Below are 26,107 nucleotides of genomic sequence, written 5' to 3'. Positions count from 1 at the left end.
AAGTGGGGATTTCAGGAGTAATGTTAAATGAGGAGTAACGTTAGTCCGAACCAAAGGGTTTGATTTGAACTAACGCATCCCTTAGCGCACTTCCTGGTTCGAATGAGCTGTTGAGCGGAGTAACGTGCAGGCGAGTTTATGCTAATGAAGTGTGGGATATTTAAATCCCCGCTTCATTAGCAATTTCAGTTGGCTACATTTGCATCCCTACTCCAAACTAGGGAGCAAGTATAGACGTACCCTCATACACTTCTTGCTTTTTTATCTCCATTTTCTTTATTTGAAATCTGTTTATTTTCTTTGTTTAATTGATGTCGGCCTTTGCATTTCTCTCCTTTTGGCTTCCCACCCTCACCCCCCCCTTTTATTTTTTCCAGTTGTGCTTGGTTTTTCCTGCAGCATGTCACAAAATGGACAGAAGTTCAAAAGGCCCTGAGCTTTCCGGGAAATTTTAGAAATGCCACCAAAATAACGGCTCCTGAAGTCACAAAAAGCCTATAGTTTCTACGCCTAAAGAGAGGTATTTTCATTTCTGTGTCAGCCAATAAAGGTCTGCACATTGCTCATACAGACAGGGCAAACCTCCCGGTCAGTTCAATGGCACCAGGATTTGGTCTTAGTCAAGGCTTCCTCTAAGCTACCTGGTAGCACAGCCCTGCAGCTGCTCAATGAGCCCTGCCCAAGGGCTCAGGGCTCCAGACATGAATCTGCTTAGCTGTGGGAAGGGCACTTCTCCCTCCCCTCAGCTAGTAGGGAGAGGGCATGTCCATACCAGCCAGGAAAGACTCGCTGCTCTGTTCTCAGCAGGGAGCTGCTGCTGTTGCTAAAAAAGAAGTGCCCCTCCCCCAGCCAGGCAGCTCCATGTGCGAGTCCTGAGCCCCTAGCTGGGTGGAGCTTATAAAACTGCTGCGGGGCCATTCTACCGCACAACTTAGTTGGTAATATTATGAATGTTTTTGAGCTTGTATCTGAATTCTGGTCATCAATACAGCTGTCGTGCATACGTCTCAGAACTCAAGCATGTCCTATAATTTAATAAGGATCTTCAGCCTAGAGCCACAAAAATACTTGTTCTGAGGCATGAAACAGCCCTGGATTTTGACTACCGTTTAGGGACACCCAGCTCATTCTGTAGGTTGCTCAGAGGAAAGGAAATCTGTGCTTATTTTAGGGGATACAGAGTGTGTTTGTTTTTCAACTCTCGGCTGAACAAACTTTAACTTTGACTTCCAATCCCCAGGGATTGTTAAGGCTGTAATCTCTTTGGGGCAGAGTTTGCATAGCGTCTAGTACCATGGAGTTCTGGGCCATCCTTACTGGAGCACCTAGTTATATCACAGTACTAATAAATAAATAATGTCTCCCTTATATCACCTTTCATCCCCTAATCAAGTGGTGGCCTGGTCCATGGCATTTCCTGCAGCTCCCATTGGCCAGGAAAGGTGAGCTGTGGCTATCGGCAGCTGTGAGAGGCCATACTTGCTCACATGCAGGTGAATAAAGTGCCTATCAGCCTACAGGGGCTAAGCCTGGCAAGCCATGTTCAACCCACTTGTCACTTATTGCCCACCTATGTTCTAGACTCATCCCTGATAGATATCTATCTAACCTGTTCCTAAAAATCTCCAGTGATGGAGATTCCACAACCTCTCTAGGCAATTTATTACAGTGCTTAACCACCCTGAAAGTTAGGAAGTTGTTTTTTTTCCTTAATGTCCAGCTTAAATCTTCCTTGCCCCTCATCCCTTCCTGAAGACTTCTGTCCACTCCAAGAGAGGTATTAGGCAGAGCTTTTAAGGATATGTCTGTATTCCAATAAAAAAAGATTGACCCCAAGTTTCAGAACTTGGAGCAGTTCACTCATGCTCATGGGGCGTGATCTGTGGGGCTATAAATTTTCAGTGTCGATGTTGGGCTGGAGTCCAGGATCTGACAACCAAATGCCACAGGTTTTTAATTGCAGACATAGGTTAAGCAATGGCTAACGATTTTAGGCAACAGAACTTATTTACTTAAGTTATTCATTTTAATCTGAGTTCCTATAGAGGAGGAAGCATGACCAACCACCATAGAGCAATTGAGGAATTATGTTGTTAATCCTTTTGTTGTCGTTAATTCCTCTCCACAATCTTCAGCAATAATAATCATTGTAATTTATTTAGTTGGCAAGGCGGCATGATTTACACAGAGTTCTAAATTTATGGAGTTTGAAGATAAAATAATAGCAGAGCTATCCTCATTTTTAAGAGTAATGCATTTTCTTAATGTACCATCTGGTCCTATGCACATTTAGAAATTGAATAAATAAGTTTGGAACAAGATAAAAAAAAAACCCTCTTTCTTGTAGAAACTTGTTATGTTTTTGCTGAGCACAGAGAGTTGTTTGTCTCATCTATGTGCGAGGTCTTTAAAACTTCCATCAGGATCTCTTCTTTCCTATGTGAGTAAGAAAGTAAAATAAGGATCACAAGGAAACAAACCTGGAAAGAATTAATCTCTAGAAGATGCTGGAAAATGTTTGATACTGTTTTTTGTTTGGAAAACAATGATTTGTTAAGACCAGAGCTTATTATAGGGGGGAAAAAGGATGGTTTTGATGATTTTCTTTACTTTTTCATTTTAAACAACTGTTTAAGTTTTTGAAATGATAAATTATGAGATACCAGAGAAGCTGATCAACATAATAAGGAATTTGTATGATGGAAATCAATATTTTCTCATCTATAGGAATGGGTGAGTGATTCTGTATCATGTATAGAACTGGACAAGGGAATGTGTTATTACCAATTTTCTGTACATTGGCTATAGATTGGGTGATGAAATGGGTGACATAAAGCATAATGGATGGTGTGAAATGGATTAGCCAAAAACACAGACACAACATTGTATTTACCAATAACATTGTTTCACTAAGTATGTTGTGGAACGGAATGATTGTGCTTACTTCAGAGGGAGGGCAAAAAACAGCAAAAAAGGATGAAACCCCACAAGATTATGAAGTTAGGGCAATGAATTACAAATATAAAGGTGTTTGTGGTGTGGCAAGGTCCTCGCACAGGCCCCTCGGACTGGGACCCCTTCTTCGGTCACAAATCAACTGGAGACCCTTTCTTGTGCAATCACCCGTTCCTTTGATTGACCGAGCCAATTTTCCCACCACCTTCTATTTACAGAGCTTTTTGTTTGCGGCAAACTCAGCTAACCTCTCCAAATGGCTGGGGAGCACACTCAGCCGCTCTCTGGCTCTTCCTCTTCCACGTCCCCTCTCCCTGCCTTATCTACCCCCTGCTAATGAGGCCCACAGCTGTGTGCCATTTGCCCCTCAGGCCTGGGCTTGCTCAGGTGGCTTTGATTGCCCTTTTCAGCTAGGCTGTAGTGGCAGAGCTCTGGCTTAGCCAGCAGCCTGTTGCAGTGGATGGAAAGGAACTCAAACAGGTAGAAGAGTTTTGCTATTGAGAATGTGAGATGACATCTGAAGGTGGCTAGGATAAAGATATTCATACACAACAGAGAAAAGTCTCCTGACTTTCCTGACCAACTCTCACCTGGTCTTTCTTTTCCTATCCCCCTGTCTGTGGCTTCCATAATCTTTTAGGGTGTGTCTAGGCAGCAGTGCTATTTTGGGATACTTCCAGTATCCTGAAATAGTGTTTTCTGCGTCTTGACAACATGCCCATTATTTTGAAATAGCTTTTGAAATAATGAGTGTGCTATTCCAACATCCCTAGAAACCTCGTTCCACGAGGATGAAGGGACGTTTTGAAATAGTGCTCTATTTCAAAATTTGGCATTGTGTAGATAGCGCCAAATTTCAAAATAAGCTATTTTGAAATACACTCGAAATAAGCTACACAATTTGCATAGCTCAAATTGTGTATCTTATTTCTAGCTACAGGTGCAGTGTAGATGCACCGTTATAGCCCTGAGTGCTGTTCCATCCTCTTAATTGCCTAAAATGGGAACATCTGCTCTGGCTCTGGAGAGTTAGATCTGCTGTATTCATAGGCTACGTCTACACTGGCCCCTTTTCCGGAAGGGGCATGTAAATTTCACTAGTCGTCGTAGGGAAATCCGCGGGGGATTTAAATATCCCCCGCGGCATTTAAATAAAAATGTCCGCCGCTTTTTTCCGGCTTTTAAAAAAGCCGGAAAAGAGCGTCTAGACTGGCCCCGATCCTCCGGAAAAAGTGCCCTTTTCCGGAGGCTCTTATTCCTACTTTGAAGTAGGCAAACTTTGAAGTAGGAATAAGAGCCTCCGGAAAAGGGCACTTTTTCCGGAGGATCGGGGCCAGTCTAGACGCTCTTTTCCGGTTTTTTTAAAAGCCGGAAAAAAGCGGCGGACATTTTTATTTAAATGCCGCGGGGGATATTTAAATCCCCCGCGGATTTCCCTACGACGACTAGTGAAATTTACATGCCCCTTCCGGAAAAGGGGCCAGTGTAGACGTAGCCATAGTGTTCAGCCATCCTCTGACAAGCTAGTCAAGTTTTCTTGTATCTCCCTCTTTATGCTCTAGTTATTTCCCCCCTTGGTTTATGCTTTATTTAAAGTGTTGAATATTATTTTAATTTGAATTGAATTAACTATAAGAAATGGTTTCTCCAGACAATCAAACTCTCCACTGAGGGGAAGATTAGAGTGCAACAAGGAAAGGAAATCTCCATGGATCCAATGCAGGGTGACCTATGAATGCTTCTGAAACCCACACACCTACTGGGTATGATTCACTGTCCCATGTAGTGGAACTTAGACCACTTATATACTTAGAGGCTACGTCTAGACTGGCATGATTTTCCAGAAATGCTTTTAACGGAAAACTTTTCCGTTAAAAGCATTTTCGGAAAAGAGCATCTAGATTGGCACAGATGCTTTTCCGCACAAGCACTGTTTGCTTTTGCGCAAAAAAGCCCCTATCGCCCTTTTCGCGATCGGGGCTTTTTTGCGGAAAACAAATCTCAGCTGTCTACACAGCTTTTTCCCGAACGGGAGCAGCATAATATTTCCACAAAAAGCACTGATTTTTTACAGTAGGAAGTCAGTGCTTTTGCAGAAATTCAAGCAGCCAGTATAGACAGCTGGCAAGTTTTTCCGGAAAAGCGGATGATTTTCCAGAAAAAACTGGCCAGTCTAGACACAGCCAGAGAGAGAATGAGTTTGCTCTATGGCCATAGCTGAGAGCCAGCTGGCTTTTAGCTCAAGCAGTAGAGGCTCATGCGCTAAGCTCCAGAAGTCTTAGGTTTGGTTCCACATGTTAGCATTACCCTTCCATTTGGGATGTCAGTGGAGAGACTGCCTCAACCCATGGAAGCAATAAAGGATATGGCTCTGAATCCAGGAAAATCTTAGTGGTTCCACAGGGATACTCATGGAAAGAACCTTTTCTTTGGCACTGACCCTAAAGCCCTCAGCTACCCTATTGGATCTTCTTAAATGGAGTTCCACTGCCGGGGCTCTGCATCTTGTTGTCAGTCAGGCATCCCGATGGATTCCTGACAGGTCTTCTGCTCTTTAAATGATGATAAACTTTCAGCTGCTGGTGGGTGTGCTCCCCTGTCTAATGAGTTAACCGTGCACAATTAGTCAACATGACAGACTCCGAGAGAGTCCCCAGAGACTACTAATCAGTCAAGGATCAAAAGCAACGGATCAGGTTTGTTGCCAAATGAGGCACAATAATAGTTGTCAGTGAACAGACTCACCACTGTGCCAATACATCTATGTACGCTGTGACAATGTACTAATACCCAATCAATACTATGGATTCAGCATTGTCCTCCATGGTCAACCAATGACCACCCTTTGGGGTGCACTTTTATACATACATCTATACAAGTTGCACATCACTGCTGATGTATCAGATTGCCACTGTCTGCTACTTAGTTACCACCCCTTACTGCGCAGAAAAGGGGGTTTCCATTTTGGCTACTTCTACACTTCAGGCTTCTTGAGCAAGAAGCTTTTTGCGGAAGAGATCTTCCACAAAAACTTCTTGCACAAGAGTGCGTCCACACTGCAAAAGTGCATCAAAAAAGCAATGTGCTTTTGCGCAACAGAGCATCCAGACTGCATGGACACTCTCTCGAAAGAAAGCTCTGATTGCTATTCTCAGAATAGCCACCAGAGCACCTGTGCTTTTTTCAATTGGCTCTTTTTGTGCAAAAAAAACATGTTGCCCATCCACATACACCTTTCTGTGCAAGAATTCTTGTGCAAAAAGGAGTTATTCCTCATAGAAAGAGAAATACCTACACTGAAAAAAACCTTCTGTTCTTTTGATTTACTATAAATTTACTTGCACAAAAACGCACTTGAGGTGTGGACGTGCCATGAGTTTTTGCTCAAAAACCTTGTAGTATAGACGTAGCCTGTTATTATCAGTATTATTCATCATGCTGTCAATTTAGCCTGATCCTGAACCTGGGTCGATATGTATGTTTGTGGGGAGGCGGTTGGTACCCAGGTGTTTCTTAATGAGGTGTTCTGTTACGACCCCTCTGGAATGTATTTTACAGTCTTTGCCCAGCACCTTTTCATGTTCTTTATGCTTGACCCTGCTTGTACTATTCCTTGTTGGCCATGCCTCTTTCCTGCTTGCAGCTTCACTGAGCAAAAGCCTAGCTCATTAGGATTCAGGCTGCTGATTTTCTATTGGAGACCCTCATCTCACTACATAGCTCATGGACAACCATGGATCTGCCCTTCAAGGGAGAGGCTGCATTAGATTTCCTGCAGATTCCCTGTGGGGATGGTGTGAGGACAACGTGCAGGCCATCTCACAAACCTAGACCCCTCCTCATTCATGGATCCTCCTAGGGCCTGGTTTTAGGAGAGGACAGTGACAATATCTGTGCCTTCCACAGTGGTACAGGAGTATCTGTAGAAGGAGGATCATATTGGCCTGCAGATTATTTCACCTTCAGATCTTCATTTCCCTTTATTCCCAATTCTAGTCTCAGTTGATGCACCTGCTTGTCCTATCTGCCACACTTCTTATACACCACAATATAGCCAGATCTCGCCCCTGCCCCCTTTGTGAAATTGTAATTGATTCCAAATATTCGTAAATTCTAGAGGCTCACACCAGTGACACCCTTCATGTCCATTTCACCTCGACCAAAATCAACCCCCTACTCTGGTCCATGAGGCTGTAATTCAGAAAAGAAGTGACAGAGACTCTTGGCCTCCACAGAATTCAATAAAGTTCTTTTTGATTTAAGAAATACTGGAATCTGTAAAGAATACCAATAGGATACCAATAGGAATATAATAGGATAGGATACCAATAGGATACCAATAGGAATATAATTCCACTAAAATGACCCAGTACCTAAGCCAAGACTATCATCCTTAGCCTGGATGATGATACAGTATTTTCCATACAAAGCTATTACTGTATTACATAATTGCGATTAATATCGTTTTCTTCTTGAACAACGTATGCAATAGTTACATTGGAATAGTCAGGTAATTTGCTTGTAAATCCATGTAATTTGCCTCTTGCGGATTATGTGTGTAGCAACTCTATTAATCAACAGAGTTTACTTGCTATGCAGTGGATAGTACAACCTGCACTCATAGCGATCAGTATTAAAAATTAGCATTCAAATAGATCCGGTGACAATGAGCTCTTACGCACAGGCAGTCAAATGAAGAGCAATTTAGCAAAGGCACTAACATTGCATTAAATGAAGATAGGAAGTGGAAATCAGCCCAACAGGAGTTTGTGTCATTTAGGATATAACTTTTCACAAATGGACGTGACAGTATTTGTTTGTATTTCGACTTCACTACCAGCCACATTTTGGACTCTTACTCAAGCAACAGTCCCATCAGTGTGAATGGCAATTGTATAAGGACGAACAGATTTGAACTTCTTCTAGTCACAGGATTTTAGAGAGATAAGACAAGTGAGGTTATATCTTTTATTGGTGCAACTTCTGTTAAGGAAATAGAACTGGTGAGGTAATATCTTTCATTGAAGCAACTTTTGTTAATGAAAAAGACAAGTTTTCACATCTATACAGAGCAGAGGAGACCTGAAGAAGAGATCTGTGTGAACTCATCAGAAGATTGTCCAATACAACATTTTACCCACCCACCTTGTTTCTCTTAATCACTTTCACACATTCCTAATGCTTTAGTGAATCTGGGCCTAAATCACTAGGTATATGGACAGATTCAAACGATGAATCAAAATTCAAAATGTAATAGAACCTGAGCAAAGCAGGCTATTTTAGGAGGCATAACAGAACAGAAATGTACTCCCAGATCATGCTTCCAGTAATAGCCTGAGAAAACAGTCAAGCTTCAGCAGGTGGCTTTAATGTTTAAAAAAAAAAAAAAAAAGGTTATCGCCAACATGGTCCAGTACTGAAACCTACCTGTTAAAATGGCCCCTCCCTTGATGTTACTGGAATTTGCTGATTTACAGCAGTTCAGGATCTAGCTCACATTCTTTATTGCAAGCTGCTCTAGCTACATTTACACCTGAAAATAAACATAATGAAAAAAAAAAGCTGCATGAGCTGAAAACAAACACACTAAAATATATTTCAAGTGTAATTTACAATGGAAATATTTCAGACAATGATAGTAAACCTCACTGTTGTTATTAACCACTGTTGTTAGCTCTGTAGAGTATAAAACCAAACATTGTTCCATATTTAAGAAGAACAATTATTTTCTAGAAAATAGAGTAGATTGCAATACAATAAGATCTTTGCATCAAAAACAAAGATATGAAGCCCAGAGATGATTTCTGAATTATTTTTTGCAATCTAAAATATTTTCAAATGAAATCCTCTAGTTTACCCTTACATTTCAACCCAACGTGTGGCTCTTTGAACAGCAGCATGAAATACATCTGACTGTCGGAATCTGATGGATTCCTCACAGAAAGCCTGCTGTAGAAAAAAAATACACCAACTGAACTAGAGATTCATTCTGGACTCACACTGATATAAGCCCTCGATCCAGCATACTGCTTCACCACAGGCTTAACTTTAATCACACAAGTAGTCCCATTGACTTTGAATGCTACTGCGCCTTGTTGGAATGAGGCCTAATGCCTAGGTCAAGAGTTTAATCTCAACCCCTAGTAATGAGCAAGACATAACTGTGCTGCCTTAAGTCACAATGGTGAAGTCACATTTTGTTCTCTAGCTCCTGCCTTGCTCTGGGAATATGTTAGAGTAGCATTTCTCAAGCTGGAGTATGTGAGGGAACTCTGGAGGTCTACAGGCCCTGTTAATCAACTCCTCCTCCTCTCTCCCAGTGACTTCTGGGTTCTGTGGCATGGGGTTAAAGCAGGCTTCCTTATCCTGGTTGCACACATCTCTGGCTGCCAGATCCCTGCATCTCCTAGGCCCATGGGCAAACAGGAAGGCTCTGCATGCTACTTCCACCTGAGTGCCACTCCACAGCTCCCTTTGACAGGGAACCATAATCAATGGGAACTGCAGATGTGGAACCTGCTGGTGCCAAGGTAGTGCACAGAGCCTCACTGGCTGCCAAGGAATCTAGAGACTGCAAGGACCTGACGGCCACATCCTGAAGCCACAGTAAGTGCTGCCAGCACCCAAAGCTCCCACCCGCACCCCCTCCCATGCCCTAATCCAGAGTCTCCTTCCACATCCAAACTCCCTTCTGGAGCCTAAATCTCACCCCACGCCCCACCTTAACTCTCCGCCCCAGACCAGAACCTGATCCCCAAACCCATCACCCATGGCTCCACCCCAGTGCCTGCAACCCCTACCCTACTCGAGTGAATGTGAGTGGTGGTAGGAGAGAGCAAGCATCAGAAGAAGGGGGGATGGATGAAGGGAGGGTGGGACCTCAGTGAAGGGACAGAGCGTGAGGGTCCCCAAAAATGTTAAATCAAAATGTGGTCCTGGGTTGCTAAAGTTTGAGAACCACTGTAGTAGAGCTTTGGGACTTGCAAAGAGAATGTGTCTGGTGTCCAACTTTAAATACAACTGTTCAGTATCTATAGCAGGGGTGGGCAAGATACCTCTCGTAGGCCAGATGTGGCCCACCAAGCCACCAGATCTGGCCCACAAACACCCCTCCCGGTACCCTCAGGCATGCAGCAGCCCCTGTTTGAAATGCCGGGCTGCTCCATGTGACTCTCTACTCCAGAGGGAGGGGAAGGCTTCACATGATCTCTCCCCACCCCCAGCCCAATCCTCAGCTCCTATTGGCCAGAAACAGCCAGCCAATGGGAACTGAGAGATTGGCCTGGGGGATGGGGGCGGCACAAGCCTCTCCCCACTCCCAGAGCTGAGAGCCACGTGGAGGGAGCAGGCTGCCTTTTCAGTGCTCTGAAGGTGCAGGCAGAGAGCTTAGCCTGCCTTTGGGCTGCTTCTGGGCAGGAGATGCTTAGGTAAGTGCCTCCCAGCCAGAGCCTGATTCTGGCAGCCCTGCCCCTCCTGCACCCCAACTCCCTCCCCTGCGTCACCTTCCAAACCCTCTGCACCCCCCCAACCTCAGGTCACAATTCCCTCCCAGACTCTGCACCCCCTCATTCACTCCTCGCCCCAGAATCCTCTCCTGCACCCCCACTCCCTCCATGACTCTACACCCCCATTTCCTGATCCAGGACACAACCCCCTTCTTCACCCAAACTCTCCTGAACCCCAGTCCCTTACCCTATGTGCCCTTCTGCACCCAACCTCCATCCTAGACCCCACATCTCTTCCACAGAAAAGTTCAGCCTTTGGCCACTTTCCAAAATCTTGGAGTGGCTCCCCCCCTCCCCCCGCCACCAAACATTATTGCCCACCTCTGATCTATAGCATCAGAAATCTGAGCTGATCGACACACTGGTCAAAAGTCCACAAATGAAAATAAGGAAAAAACTTGATCACAAGTTTGCTATATGTCTCCATGAGCGTGAATAATCAGTGAAGTCTGCATAGGCATTAGCTGTTATGGATTATCCTCACTATAATGCTCCGAGAGCGAAAAAGAGCTAAAAATTCTGCATGCCACAGTATCATCAGAAAACTCATATGAGCCACCATAACAGGCATTCTATATATTTACTAAGCCATCCCCTTCTTCTAGGAATGTGCTTGTATAAAGTATTATAGGAGAACTATTCGATGAGGCGGAATATGACCCAGAAATCATCCTATGATTTATGTGCAGAATTGGACAAAGATGTTGTCCAGCCTTTTGAATCTGTAGATGCTCGAGGGGAGTTACATTAATTAGGACTGCTGATCATCTTCAGCATAAAGTACAAATCATGCAACATCTTGTTTTCTAAAGTTCAGTTAAAATACAGCAAACTATTCTTTGAAAAGGGCATTTTAGTTAGGGAATAGAAGGTTGAGAGACCTAATGAAAAGGTAAGTAGCTACCAAGATTTAATTACATTTGACATTGTTCTTTATAATATATTGCAATGTTTCTCAACCAGTGGTACGAGTATCCTGAAGGGTACTTGAGAGAAGTCTGGGGGGTACGTCAGTCAACATAACTGAAATTTGGAGAAGACTGAATTTTTGTTTTAAGTTTTACAGCGCTTTATTATTTTTGTACTTTTCACACCCCAAAGTTTCATCACCTGCCCAGCTGCAATTAAGTTGTTTAAACAAGTATGTTGCAATGGTAGAAAAAACAATTTGTGTGTCTGAAAACTATAGGTACTGAGGGTGCTTATAATTTTTTTTAAAGGGGTACTTTATAAAAAAAGGTTGAGAAACACTGATATATTGCAAATGACAGACTAAAATATGAAGCAATATGGGGCGACAGGGGTTATAAAAATAAAGGCAAGTATAATATGTTGAGCAGTGAATAAAAAAATACCATTTAATTTAACAAAGAAAGTGAAACTTGAGTCTGCATGTTTGACAATAATCTTAACTTTGAGAGTATTACTTAATACTGGAGGCTGGAGAGAATAATTAAAAGAATAAAAAAAAGTTAACTAAACTTTCATTCCTACAGTTTCCCTCTTTTATGATATGGAATCAAATTGTCACCTGATACACAATGCTTTGCCTTAAAAATGGCTACTGTCAAAAACTTGGCAAAATATGACTAAGATATAATACTTGGACTCAAGGCATTTTTCTGACATCTGTCCTCTCTACTATATGTAAAAAACTTGTCTACATAATGACTAGATTGTTCTATCCATTAATATTTACAGCTTAAAGAGCGTCCTTGCATTGCTTTTAACCCAGATCCATTTTTATTCTGCAGTCTTTCCTTTTGTATATGATGAAAGACACGGAGGGTAATAATTTGTGCCTTTTTTGATACTACCGTTAAAAGCCCTAACACTGCGTACCATACATTTGATTTTAAATTATTTCCCACACTGAGAAATAACGATATCTAGAATCTCTAGACAAAAAATTAGGCCAATATTCTTAATTTTAAGTTATTTTACTTATTTTTGTTTAAGTGGGAAATTCTGTTTTTAACAAGGAATTTTCTATTTTTAAATCATTGCTTCTTTGGACCAGACTATTATCTTATAAATAGATTTTTACATTATTCTGTCTATAAAATGTTGGTGCTGTTAGAACTAAAATAAATTATTTATCAATAAAAATTGCACTTGCCTTTTAGAATCATAGAAATGTGGGGCTAGAAGGAACCTTTAGAAGTGTCTAGTCACTTCATCTGTGCTCAGGCAGGACCAACCACACACAAGCTATATATGGATCAATTGTAAAAGTTATATAATGAAGATAAACAAGACAGATTGCTAGACATATAATATTAACATCTATGCCTGAGAAACCTTGGCCTCATTTGTATGGTTAGGAAAATATGATTTCTGACATACATACACAAGGTGCAAATAAAGTATTTGTACATGAATAATATCCAAAAGTAATTAAGTGTGTGTGTGTGCGCGCGTGCATGCTTAACTAGCTTTATTAAGGCACACTGGTGGCAGGGTGCCCCACCCCGCACAGTTTGGCCCTGGGGTCGAGCCTTTACACCTGCAGGCCCTGAGGCCTAGTCCATGGCACACACAGGCCCTGAGCCCATGCTCTGGGAAGAGGGGATAGGGGGCCAGGGCCCTCCCTCTCCACCGGGCCCCAACCCAGGGCCCTATCAGTGGTGGGCGGTTCCCACCATTGGCTCGGCAGGGAGTTCTCCTCAAAACATGCCAAGCCCACCGGGGGTTTCCCTGCCCCCGGGTTGCTTCCTACCCCAGCCCCCTGGTCTACGGAGACCCCACCTGCAGGTGCCGGGCTGGCGGCAGCCATGACGTTGTCAGGCCCGACGTCTGGGGCAGCAGCGACGGGGGCATCCATGGTGTCTGGGCGTGCTGCCCACTGTGGTCGGCATTGCGGTCGCGTTTGGCCCGGGGACTGTAGCAGTGGAGGCGGCAGGCCCGGTGTCTGTTGCTCCGGTGGCTGATGCAGCGGCTCTTGCTCTGTCAGCAGGTCTGACTGTGGCTCTGGAGGTTGGGCAGGAGTTCCTCTCTCTCCAGAGGACACCCACAACTGAGCTGTCTCCCTGGCCTTTATACCTGGCCCGCAGTTGGAGCATGCCCAGCACCGCTGCGGAGGCGGGACCTGCGTAGCCCAGCAGGCCAGTTTGCTCCTCCCTTGGCCAATCCGGATTGGACCGCCCCGTCACACTAACAAACAAAATTCTTGCCTTGATGTTACTAAAATGGGCCATTTACATTGTCAATAGTGTGCATATTAATTTTATTGAGTATTGGATCAGGTCCAATACACTTAGATTTCTATTAATTAATATGATTAGCATTAGTAATGTTTGAAGTTGAAAGGAAGGCTGAACCATTCAGTCCAAAATCAAAATCATGTGTGAACAGAATAATAGAATCATATGTTTTATTTTAATATGCATTAATGCAGCAGTTTACACAGCATCAGACACTAAAATAAATATGCTAAATGATGGCTTTGATAATTCCATATCCAAATGCATTAATTAGACATTGAAAAATAATTAATCACTAAGGCTATGTCTAGACTGCAGGCTTCTTTTGAAAGAGGCTCTTTCAAAAGCATCTTTCGAAAGAGCCTCTTTCGAAAGAAAGCACCCAGCGAGTCTGGATGCTCTCTTTCGAAGACGGCCTATTTACATTGAAGAACGCCTTCTTTCGAAAGAGGAACTTTCGAAAGAAGGCGTTCTTCCTCGTAAATTGAGGTTTACCGCCATCGAAAGAAAAGCCGCGTTCTTTCAAAATAATTTCGAAAGAACGCGGCTTGAGTCTGGACGCAGGGGAAGTTTTTTCGGGAAAAGGCTACTTTTCCCGAAAAACCCCTGAGTCTGGACACGGCCTAAGTGGGGAAAAATCACCTATTGAAATAGCTATATTAACCTAATTCATTCCAGACATCATCCACTGAACGAAATTTGTCTGCTGTTGAGTCAGGAATATCACCTGCTGAACTGAATGTAAATATGTTAAATATATGTCACTATCTACTGGTTCTCCTATGTATATCTAAATATATCACTCTAGGATCCACGAAATTTATGTGACTAGTGTATATTGTCTAATAAATTATATATAGGCCTAGTATCCATGACAACACTCCTGTCAAGAAAAACATTAATTCTTAAACACTAATTGCTTTTGTGTTCAGATAATGTGGTGTTGGAGAAGCCACATAAATACCTAAATAGAGACAGGTTGGATTTACATCAATCTATGCTCTGGGCTTTGATCTTCTAGAATTTAGTGAGTATCCTAATAATCTTTCTGCAGGTCTTTTTGAATCATAGTAGAAAACTAAGGGACAGATTTGAGGAAATGCTCAGCATTAAGCTAACTTTGTTTCTATTGATGTCAACTGGAGTTTTACAGTAGACTTCAGTGTAGGCAGAATTAGGCCAATGCTAAGCATTTCTGAACATCTCACTCTTAAATCACTACTACCGAATTTCATAGGATGGTTCAAAACCCCAGTGGAAAGTAGATGATGTCTAATGAAACAGGATACGTTTTAGCATGATGAGGCTCTGTTACATCGCTGTCAGACATTGTTTGTTTCATGCCCACTACATTTAAAGTGACTTTCTGGAGAAAGCATGTGTGGCAAAGTGGCCCGCTTATCTCTTTCTGGTCAGTAACAGTAATATTTGGCTACATAAGTGTGTGTGTATGTGTGTATATATATATATATATATGATTCTGTTATTGCCACTCCAACTCATCTGATGAAGTGGGTTTTAGCCAAGAAAGCTCATGCAATTTATTGGTTAATTTAACAGGCTAGTTTTAGGGATAAGCTGAAATAGCTTCCACATTCCTGCTGATCTATCCAGCTCCTGGAACTCTGCAGCCATAAAATATCTTAAAATGGCTGCCAGCAGAGCACTTGATAGAAGCACTAGCACGATCATTCATATTGTTCTAGTCAACTGCCAAAGTCCAGTATTGGCAGCAGTGGTTTGGTATGTGACCTGGGGAAAGGGAGAATTCCTGGAAGGTGGATTTGTAATGTTGCTTTCGTGTTCTGAAGTTACACATTCTGTGTCTCAATGCACACTCTAAAACAAATCAAAGCATAAAAAAAATGTTTTTCATCTTGAGCCTAGCAGGTGAATAGCAGTGGGCGTGCACATTTTCTGAAAGACTTCACAAGACTTAAATTCTGGCAGACAGATTTCTGCACCTCTATATTTCATATGCTTTCAATATGCCCCAAAATAAAGTACTAATGGGGAAAGATGCATCTGTTTGTCAAATAATCAGTATCAGATGGTGCTAAAGTAATTTTTCACAGGTATCATTTTCAGAATGGTAGTTTCCCAATATAATTGATTTCCTCATCTTTTATAGAGAGAGCTCTTCAAATTTTTCTGATACTGTACTTTGAATCCAAACAATAGCATTTTACTTGATGTTTTGTTAAGGAAAAAAACGTTCCTGACATATTAATGATTTTTAATGTTCAGAACAAGCTAGCTATACAGTTTATATTAAGAAAATACTTCCCAGTTGCCTGAGAAGGATGAATTCAAACTGGAACAGGTACAAAGAAGGGCCACTAGGATGATCCGAGGAATGGAAAACCTGTCTTATGAAAGGAGACTCAAGGAGCTTGGCTTGTTTACCGTAACCAAAAGAAGGCTGAGGGGGGACATGATTGCACTTTTAAAATATATTAGAGGGATAAATACCAGGGAAGGAGAAAAATTATTTAAGCTTAATACCAATGTGGACAAAAGAACAAATGGATATAAGATGGCTAGTAGGAAGTTTAGACTTGAGATTAGACGAAGGTTTCTAACCATTAGAGGAGTGAGGTTCTGGAACGGCCTTCCAAGGGAAGTAGTGGGGGCAAAAGATCTATCTGGTTTCAAGATTAAACTAGATGGGTTTATGAAGGGGATGGTTTGATGAGATAACATGATCTTGGTAACTAATTGACCATTCATTATCAGTGGGAAATAGGTCAGTGGAGGGATGATAGGAGTTACTATAGAGAACTTTCTGGGTGTCTGGCTGATGAGTCTAGCCCACATGCTCAGGGTTTAGCTGATCGCCATATTTGGGGTCGGGAAGGAATTTTCCTCCAGGGTAGATTGGCAGAGGCCCTGGAGGTTTTTCGCCTTCCTCTGTAGCATGGGGTACAGATCACAGCTGGAGGATTCTCTGCATCTTGGGATCTTCAAAGTATTTGAAAGCTTCAATATCTGAGATATAGGTGAGAGGATTATTCTGGGACGGGTGGGTGAGATTCTGTGGCCTGCACTGTGCAGGGGGTCAGACTAGATGATCATAATGGTCCCTTCTGACCTTAAAGTCTATGAGTCTATGAGATAACTTTACATACTGCTGTTAAAAACTATAGCGTGAATAAGCTATTCGGGTAATTTCACTGGTATTTTTCTGCAACTTATTAATTACATTATTTGATCAAATTTTTAAATTTAATAGTTGGAAAATCTTTTTTTTTCTGCTATCCTACTATCTATTGTAAATATTGTTATATTTGTCTTTGCAGTATCCCATGTATATTCCTAAAAGTATAAGGCATAGAATCAGAATACTAGAACTGGAAGGGATCTTGAGAGGTCATCAAGTCCAGTCTCCTGCCCTCACAGCAGGACCAAGCACCATCTAGATTAGGTCTGATAGATATTTATATAATCTCCTCTTAAATATCTCCAGTGATGGAGATTCCATAGCTGCCTTAGGCAATTTATTCTAGTGTTTAACCACCCTGACAGTTAGGAAGTTTGTTCTAATGTCCAACCTAACCCACCCTTGCTGCAATATAAGCTCATGGCTTCTTGTCCTATCATCAGAGGTTAAAGAGAATATTTTTCCTTCGTCTTCCCTTTTAGATACTTAAAGCTGCTATCATGTCCCCTCTCAGTCTTCTCCTTTCCAAACTAAAAAAACACAATTCTTTCAGTCTTCCCTCATAGGTCATGTTCTAGACCTTTCATCATTTTTGTTTCTCTTTTCTGGACCCTCTTCAATTTCACCACATCTTTTTTGAAATATGGTGCCCAGAACTGGACATGATACTTCAACTGAGGCCTAATCAGCACAGAGAACAGCAGAAGAATGACTTCTTGTGTCTCTCATAACACTCTTGTTCAGGGGTAGCCAACCCATTTAGCAAAGAGAGCCAAAACAGCAGAGGAAAAAATGCAAAGAGCCACACCAGAATCATCAAGCAAAAGAAAAAAAGCCTCCCAGAACAGAATTGTGGAACAAAACCAAAAAAATGTAAATTAAAAAAATAAATAAAAGGAGTCTGCCTCTTTAAGACGGCTGCCATCTTGGGCACCATATTTAAATCCCCACAGCTCCGACTTGGTAAGCACAGGGAAGCTAGGGGGAGGAGGCGAGCTGGCTGGGGGCGGGAGCAATGGGGGGGTACAGGAGTAGCTTCGTGAGCTGCACTTTTGGGGGTCAAGAGACGAATGCGGCTCACGAGCTGTGGGTTGGCCACAGCTGCTCCTGTTAATGCATCCCAGAATCATGTTTGCTTTTTTTGCAACAGTGTCATACTGTTGACTCATATTTAACTTGTGGTCCACTATGACCCGAAGATCCCTTTCAGCAATATTCCTTACTAGACATTCGCTTCCCATTTTGTATGAGTATGCAAACTGCAGATAGGCTCAGATTCAAAGAATACTCAACATTGTAATTGACTTCAGTGAGCTTTGGATCTGTCCCATGGTGAGATGAAAACATCTAATTAATGTAAAGGTGGAAATGTTTTAGGTATGAAGTTCAAGTGATTTATGTTGATCCTGATATTTATTAGGAACCTATTAGGAACCTGGGGTCTCTTTCTGTTGTCCTTCCTCTGACTTTAATCACCTAAATAGTAAGTTTCAAATGCATAAAATTATGTAACTTTGTCAAGCTCTGGATAAGTACAAAATAATAGTAGTATCTAAATAAGTCTGCTTTTTTCCTAATGATATTCGTTTTCGGTTTTGTAAGTGATATAAAAAACTAATAGCCAGGTCAATATAATGTGTCTGTGGCAATTATCATGCCACTCTTTTCCTATAGTCCTCTCATGTTACATTTTAATGTGCTTCTGCTCAAGTCGATTCAATTTATCAGTAGGCAAAAAGCATGAAGCGGTGCTGATTTGCTTTGGATCTACTTACAAATAATCCAGAAAACTCAATTTTCAAGTTAGGTTTTTCAATCAGATACACATGAGAAGAACAATAACTGTATTTTAGGATGCCATTATTTATAGTGATATAATATAATCTAATATACGTCAAAAAAGAAAAACTTTAAAGTGCCAATAGTACATTAGACTTTTTTCCGGTAGTAAGCGCATATCTGCCAGATGGATTTATCTATTGTCACAATTGTATTTTAGGAGCACATTGAAATGCGCATTGCGGGAATGAAAACTTTTCAAGAACAAATGCAGGGAAACACGGTGGAGCTGTAAATAAGGCGATTTTTTTTTGCCTACCTCCTTCTCTTGTATACAAGGCTGAATATGCTCTTAATCCCACCCTCATGTGCAGCACCACTTGAACGGAATGCTTCATTTTCTACAGTGTTGGCTGAGATTTTATTCTTGAGAGTCCTTGTTTTATCAGGAAATAGGAAATAATCTGGGGAAAGGAGTTGACTGTGGAGGGCAGGATATCTTACCCAAAATCATGTCAGTCTTCACTATTTCATACTCACAGTGTGCTCTACCACACATACTTGTTTGTGTTTTCACTTACCATGGCAAACCTTTTTTGTTTTTCTGCTATCCTATAAGCTCTAGTAAATACTATGGCACAGTAAGGCAAAGAAGAAAGATTTGATCCTGAAGACACATGCCAGTCCCTAGGGTTAGCCGAAGTTACTTGTAAGCCTGCTATGTATGCTTGAATATAATGCTTAGCTGCTCCCAGTTGTACCAACTGGGGTAATGGTAATCCAGGTTGTATGGCTATTTTGCTGATTTGAAAGTTTATGGCAGACGTTCTTAAGCAGCATCTCAGGTGTTCCTTTGTAAACTTATTGTCTTTCTGTATGCTTCTTGCTCACTAACACAAGGATCTTCTCAGTCAGAAATGCTGATGCTCAATGTTCACATTTTCCTCCATGAGTAAGAACATAAGAAGGGCCATACTGGGTCAGACCAAAAGTCGATATAACCCACTGACCCATACCAGATGCCTCAGAGAGAGGGAACACAACAGGTAATCCTCAGGTGATCCCTCTCCTGTCACCCCTTTACAGACAAACAGAGGCTAGGGACACCATTCCTACCCATCCTGGCTAATAGCCATTGATGGACCTAACCTCCATGAATCTAGCTAGATCTTTTTTGAGCCTTGTTAAAGACCTAATCTTCACTGTGCTCTGTATTCCAGAGACTCATGTGTTCCTTCTGTGCTTACTAAGGAACTTGTAAGGGAAAACAAGCTGTACCTTGAGGGATGGCAAGAGACAGAATACTATGTGTTCACACAGTTTGAAAGACATTGCAGGAGTTTTTCTTTTTGTCAGGTCTCAGACTGTGATAGACTTACTTGCTTTCCAGGCTGGGTTTTGCGCTGTGCTTTCCAGAATGCCTAGTTCCTTCCAACAAAATACAGGACTATGTAGCACTTTAAAGACTAACAAGATAGTTTATTAGATGATGAGCTTTCGTGGGCCAGATCCACTTCCTCTGATCAAATAGTGGAAGAAAATAGTCACAACCATATACTATTTTCTTCCACTATTGATCTGAGGAAGTGGGTCTGGCCCACGAAAGCTCATCATCTAATAAACCATCTTGTTAGTCTTTAAAGTGCTACATTGTCCTGTGTTTTGTTTCAGCTACACCAGACTAACACAGCTACATTTCTATCACTATTCCAGATTAAACAGTTATAGAGAAGAGAAAACATTTTAATGGATTGGAAATTGGCTAAAGAGCAGGACAAAATTCCGCCCTTGGAGCATGACATTATGGGCTCAATAGAAGCTCTACTTCAGTAAACACTGAGTGTGTGTGTGTGCATGTGCACACGCTTGCACATCCACCCACACTTGGAGAATTCATCCAAGAGATCCATGTGGATTTAGGGCACTGGAATAAAAATATACCGCACATATGTATTCATTTTTATTCAGAGGAGCTAGGAAACATTTGAGTAAAATTATTAAGCGCTAGGATTTCAAAGGATTGCTGCCTGGCGTGAGGGCGTGAAGCCTCAGTGTAAGGCTATAACAAATTTAAAACACAGACACATGCAGGACCTCATATGGGATAAGCTCAGGCGTGATAAGAAAAAAAGCTATTAAATTGCAGAGGCTGAGTAATCCTAGTAATTGTGGTTTTTAATCCTATTAATTAGTCTCCAAAACATTCCAACTTCCTCACCAAATGCCACCACCCAAACATCCGAGTGACACCACTGACCCCATCCATTCCTGCCTCTGGGAATCAGGCAGTAGAGAAGCTGAGAGGGTGTTTCCAACCTCACACTGTGCCAAACCCATGAATCTCAGACCCTTCCTCATAGGCACATGCTCACAGACTTCCAATCATTAAAAGCCTTTATTTCATACTGGTGGTTTTGCTACCTTTGCCACGGTGGGTGATCCTCACTTTTTCATGCCTTCTCTCCTGTACTTATTCCCTTAATAGCAACTCTTCATGAACAACCTGGACGCATGGGCATGTCTGAGAATGATGCCGCAGCTTGACAATCTGGGCATGACCTCAGGTCCTAACAGATAGCAGGTATTTCTATTCATGTCCATGGGTCTGCTTCAGTCTGCTGTTCCCACATGCTGCTGTGCTACCCATCACATTCTACTGATGGCTGTCACTTATGCTTTAAATAGCAATTCATATTCTGGACTTAGCAGGGAATGTTTTAGCTGTTGTGTCTTTCATGTCATCTGTTTTGATCTAACTCTTTTCAAGTGTCAATTTAGAGATCTTTGTAGCAAACCAGTGTCCAGATACAAAGCGTCTTTCTCTCTCTTTCTCCTTGGGGAAGAGAAAAAAAAAAAACCTTGAAGGGTAACATTTTTTGCTTGCAGCCTGATGTATCAGTATACGAGCAAAGTTGAGCAGATGTGTTCATTAACATTTAATTGACTTTATAATACACTACCACATGTTACATACATTAATAATAAGCATTAGCCAAAACAAAAGGAGACATTTTGCACTGTGCCCGAAAGTAGCAGTGTTACATCTGCAAAATAAAAGATCTCTCAGCAGCTACAGTTGGAACAAGGGGTGAAAAGAAAACCAGGTGTGTGTGTGTCCCCTTCATCTTCCAATTTCAGAGCTGAGGATGCAAACCTGGCATGGGAGAGGATATTGATACTGGTAAAACAAGGGGAAATCACAATGGGTCTCATGGCCTTTTGGAACCTTCTTTTAGGAATCAGATTACAGAAATAAGCAGATCTGCAGGAGATGGGCATAATCTACATTCCATTGAAGTCAGTCAGTGATCTTAATGTGTAAAACCGACAAACCTAGGTTATTGGAGGGTAAGATTACACCTGGGGCTTCTGGAGTTAAATGCGTGAGCCAAAAGCCAGCTGCTGGTTTGCTGAGGCTATAGCAGACTCATTAATCTCTAAGGCAGCCCTGGGCAAAATATGGCCCAAAGGCCAAATCCAGCCTGCCAAGCCACTGGATCTGACCCACAGATGCTGCAGGGAGCCCTAGGCAGGCTCCCAGCTTGCCTCACCCCTCCTGCTCACCACTCTGAAACTCAGCTGCAGGGTGGTTTTTCTTTAAAGTCTGGAGGGGAGGGGGAAAGCTTTAGGAGCTGCTCCCACCCCCTACACAATCCCATTGCCTGGTTTCTAGCCAGAAACTAGTCAATGGGAGCTGCCTGTTTCAATAACAGGCAGCCAGGAAGCACAAGGGGTTCCAGAGCACATGGCTACAGCCTGTGCGGGGGCGGGGTAGGCAGCAGTGTTCCCAGTCACAGGTTTAGGACTCTGTGCATGGAGCTGACTGACTGGATGGGGCTTAGAGGGAACACTGGCTGACAGAGAGGCTGTTTCAAGAATGGGCTGCTGGCTGATAAGTATGCTGACCAGATCCTGCCTCTGGCACTCCAGGTCCTCCCTCCAACCCTCTGCCTCCCCTCCTATCTTCTACTACACATACCCAAATCTTTTGCCCTCTTCCTGTATCCATATCCCCTCCCAGATCTAGCACCCCAATCCCTTGGCCCAGATCACAGTCCCCTCCTGCCCTAGCTCACAACCCAAATCCCTGCACCTCCTCCTGTACCCCAATTCCCTGCCCTAGGTCATATTCCAACCCATTGCACCCTAATCCAGTGCCCCAGGTCACAACTGCCTCCTTCACCCAAAGTCCCTCCCTTACTCCAAGCTCCCTTCTGCATCCAACCTCCATCCCAGACACCCCCGCACCTCCTCCACTAATATCATAGAAAAATGCAGCCCTCAACCACTTTCCAAATTCTTGGAGTGACCCCCCCATCAAACTTATTGCCCATCCCTGCTCTAAGGGCACATCTACAGTGTTGTTTCGAAATAGCAAGGTGAGTATCTGCACAGCAAGCCCATTTTTTCAAAATAATTTTAAAATAACAGGCTTCTTATTCTGGAATAATAAACCCTCATTTCACAAAGAATAACACTTATTTCAGAATTGCTATTTCAAAATAGCAGTAGTGTAGATGCTCCGCTACTGTTATTTTGAAATAGCTCCTCCCCAGGGCTATTCAAAGTCATTACTCACCAGTACTTCCTGGGGCTCTAAATTGAGGTATCGTGTCCATATTAGGGGAGCCTGCCTCGGACTAATTTCAAGGCTTCCCTGTAGTGTGAACATGGTATTTCAAAATAGTTATTTCAGAAGCTATTATTCTGAAATGACTTACTTCAACATACCCTTGTACTGCAGACATACCCCAAGTGAACTTAGTGCCACTACAGGGGTCAGAGCATCACACTCAGAAGTTTGTGTGGATTGCACATGGACTTTAGTGGACTTTGGATTGGACCACATGGACAAGGAGAAAGACATCCTTTGATGTTAGATAGAGCATGGTTATAGGAGGGTGGGAATGACCAAAGAGATCTAATTCTGGTGCTGTTGTATAGCTAGGCTAACATGGTATTCATAGGCAGTCTGATGGCTGGAGATTCCAAGGAGGATGGATTTACTGGTGGCTCATTTTTTTGTTATATTCAAAGTCCTGATCAAAGGAGAATTCCTGTATGTGCCAATAGTGCCCAAAGCTGGTTAATCTTCTTATTTGCTGTTCAGAACTTGCCTGTGTCTACAACAGTGTAAGCTTTAGGCTTCGATTGCTCCTTCTGGAAGGCTCTGGGAGCCTTCACCTCACCCACTGACTGCACACTTTGGGAGTTTACACCTATCATAGAAAATTAGCTAATAGAAACTGGCATTTCTAATATCCCAGGATTCACCTAAGGTCAATTAAAACCCATTTTTGTTCTATTTTTCTGCTTTCTGTGCAGACCTAAGTAGCCCATTGAGTTTCATCAGCAGCACTGAGAACAAGAAGTTTCAGGCTACAATCTGTCTCAAGTTGGGAGATCATCCTGGTTCTTGCCAAGAAGTACCCCCTGCTCCCAGCAGGAACATTTAGCTCTGAAGCTGGGAGCAGGATGCAAAGAGAGAAGAGGCCACAGGACTATAATCCTGTTCCGTGTTTCCCTACAGAATAAAACTTTGCTCCTTTGTTCATCTGAGTGGTTCTTGTCTGAGGTGAATATGCACTGGCACAAAGCACAGTTAGAAACCTCAGGCCTAGTCCTCCATAGTGGTGTAAAAACCCACAAGGAGATTTTTAGACCTTGGCAAATAGGAGATGTGGGGGCTTACATATGGATTTTCTGTTTCTGTTTTAAATGGGACTGTTTTCAAATAAGATTGCAACAGAAGGTAAGTCAACACTGCAAAGTGTTTTCAGAAAAACTGCCATTTTCCAAAAAGAAAACCCTCCAGTTACATCCACACTGAAATTGCATTCTTTCAAAAAAAATTCAAAAGAACAGAGGTAAACATTTCCAACATTGGTAAACCTCTTTCTACGAGGAAGAAGCTTTTTTCCGAAAGAGCTCTTTCAGAAAAAGGCGTGTGTGGATGAGGAAGAGGGAGTTCTGACGAAGGAAGAGGAAAGAGGAAAAAGCACAGGTGTCCTGGTGGCCCCTCCATCCATAGTAATCACAGCTTCAATGCGAGATCGTGTCCATTCAGTGTGGTCGCTATCTTTCGAAAAAGCAAATTGCTTTTTTGATAAGCTTTTGCTGTGTAGATGCTTTCTTTCAGAAGAAGTTCTTTTGGAAGGTCTCTTCTTGAAAAGCTTCTTCCGAAAGAAGCCTGCAGTCTAGACATAGCCTGAGAGTATGTCTACACTACAGAGTATTGTTGCAAAACCTGCCATTTTTCTGACAAAACCTGAGTTACTTCCACACTGCAGTCGCATTCTTCTGAAAGTAAATCGAAAGAACAGAGGGGTTTTTCCCGCGTTGGTAATCCTCATTCCATGAGGAAGAAGCCTTCTTCCAAAAGAGTTCTTTCAGAAAAAGGTGTGTATTGGAAGAGGGAGTTTTTTCGAAAGAAGAGGAAAGAGGAAAAAGCACAGGTGCCTTGGTGGCCACTCCTTCCATAGTAATCACAGCTTAAAGGTGAGAGAGTGTCCACTGAGTGTGCAGATCACTTTTTCGATGTGCTTTTGTGTGTTGATGCTCTCTTTTAGAAGAAATTTTTTCGGAAGATCTCTTCCAAAAAAAGGTTCTTCCAAAAAGAAACCTGCAGTCTAGACATTGCCTGAGTGCAAATAAAATCTAATGCCAGCCCATGAAATAGAAGTCTAAATAACAATGCCAAAAATCATTCACCTCCCCTCTATACAAAGCTGAGGTTTAAATGGTCACATTGCACTCAATGGACACACCTTTTCTTGTTCCTTAAAATCAAAGTACACTGTATCAGAAAGAACAGTATACAGCTGTGTCTAGACTGCATCCCTTTTCCGTAAAAGGGATGCAAATTAGACACATCGCAATTGCAAATGAAGCGGGGATTTAAATCCCCCCCGCTTCATTTGCATAAACATGGCTGCCGCTTTTTTCCGGCTCGGAGCTTTGCCAGAAAAAAGCGCCAGTCTAGACGCGGATCTTTCAGAAAATAAAGCCTTTTCTGAAAGATCTCTTATTCCTTATTTTAAGAGGAAAAGACTTTATTTTCTGAAAGATCAGCGTCTAGACTGGCACTTTTTTCCGGCAAAGCTGAGAGCCGGGAAAAAGCGGCAGCCATGTTTATGCAAATGAAGTGTGGGGGGATTTAAATCCCTGCTTCATTTGCAATTGCGAAGTGTCTAATTTGCATCCCTTTTACGGAAAAGGGATGCAGTCTAGACACAGACTACCTGTTTTATTGTAGCATATGTATACATTTAGATCAATTATCTTTCCCTTTTCCATTATATGTCAGTAAGTTCCTTACTTTATATTTTTTTATCTTTTTGTTAACTCTGCAGTCAGGAAATGAAGATTGGAGATCTAGATAGCAAGAAGGAGAGGTACAACTGTTTAATAATAATAATACAATTATTGAGCTGTTCCTAAACAATTGATGACCCATCAAGCAGAATTATAGTTGTTTTTGAGGACACTCTTGGTAATACTTCACT

At 42.2% G+C, this 26,107-nt stretch overlaps 1 long non-coding RNA gene across 1 annotated transcript in view; it reads left to right on the top strand.

Annotated features, from left to right (window-relative positions):
• The window catches only part of LOC142831301 (uncharacterized), a 45,409-nt gene extending 21,255 nt beyond the window's left edge, over window positions 1-24,154 (top strand). Inside the window, exon 3 of the long non-coding RNA XR_012907024.1 lies at window positions 23,928-24,154. This is a non-coding gene — a long non-coding RNA (uncharacterized LOC142831301). The remainder of the gene's footprint in view (window positions 1-23,927) is intronic.
• Window positions 24,155-26,107: the final 1,953 nt, after the last annotated feature.

Source organism: Pelodiscus sinensis, chromosome 13, assembly GCF_049634645.1.
Source record: "Pelodiscus sinensis isolate JC-2024 chromosome 13, ASM4963464v1, whole genome shotgun sequence".
In the NCBI taxonomy this organism is placed as follows: Eukaryota; Metazoa; Chordata; order Testudines; family Trionychidae; genus Pelodiscus; species Pelodiscus sinensis.
Note: the sequence above shows the minus strand (reverse complement) of the source record. Positions and strands in the feature narration are given on the sequence as shown.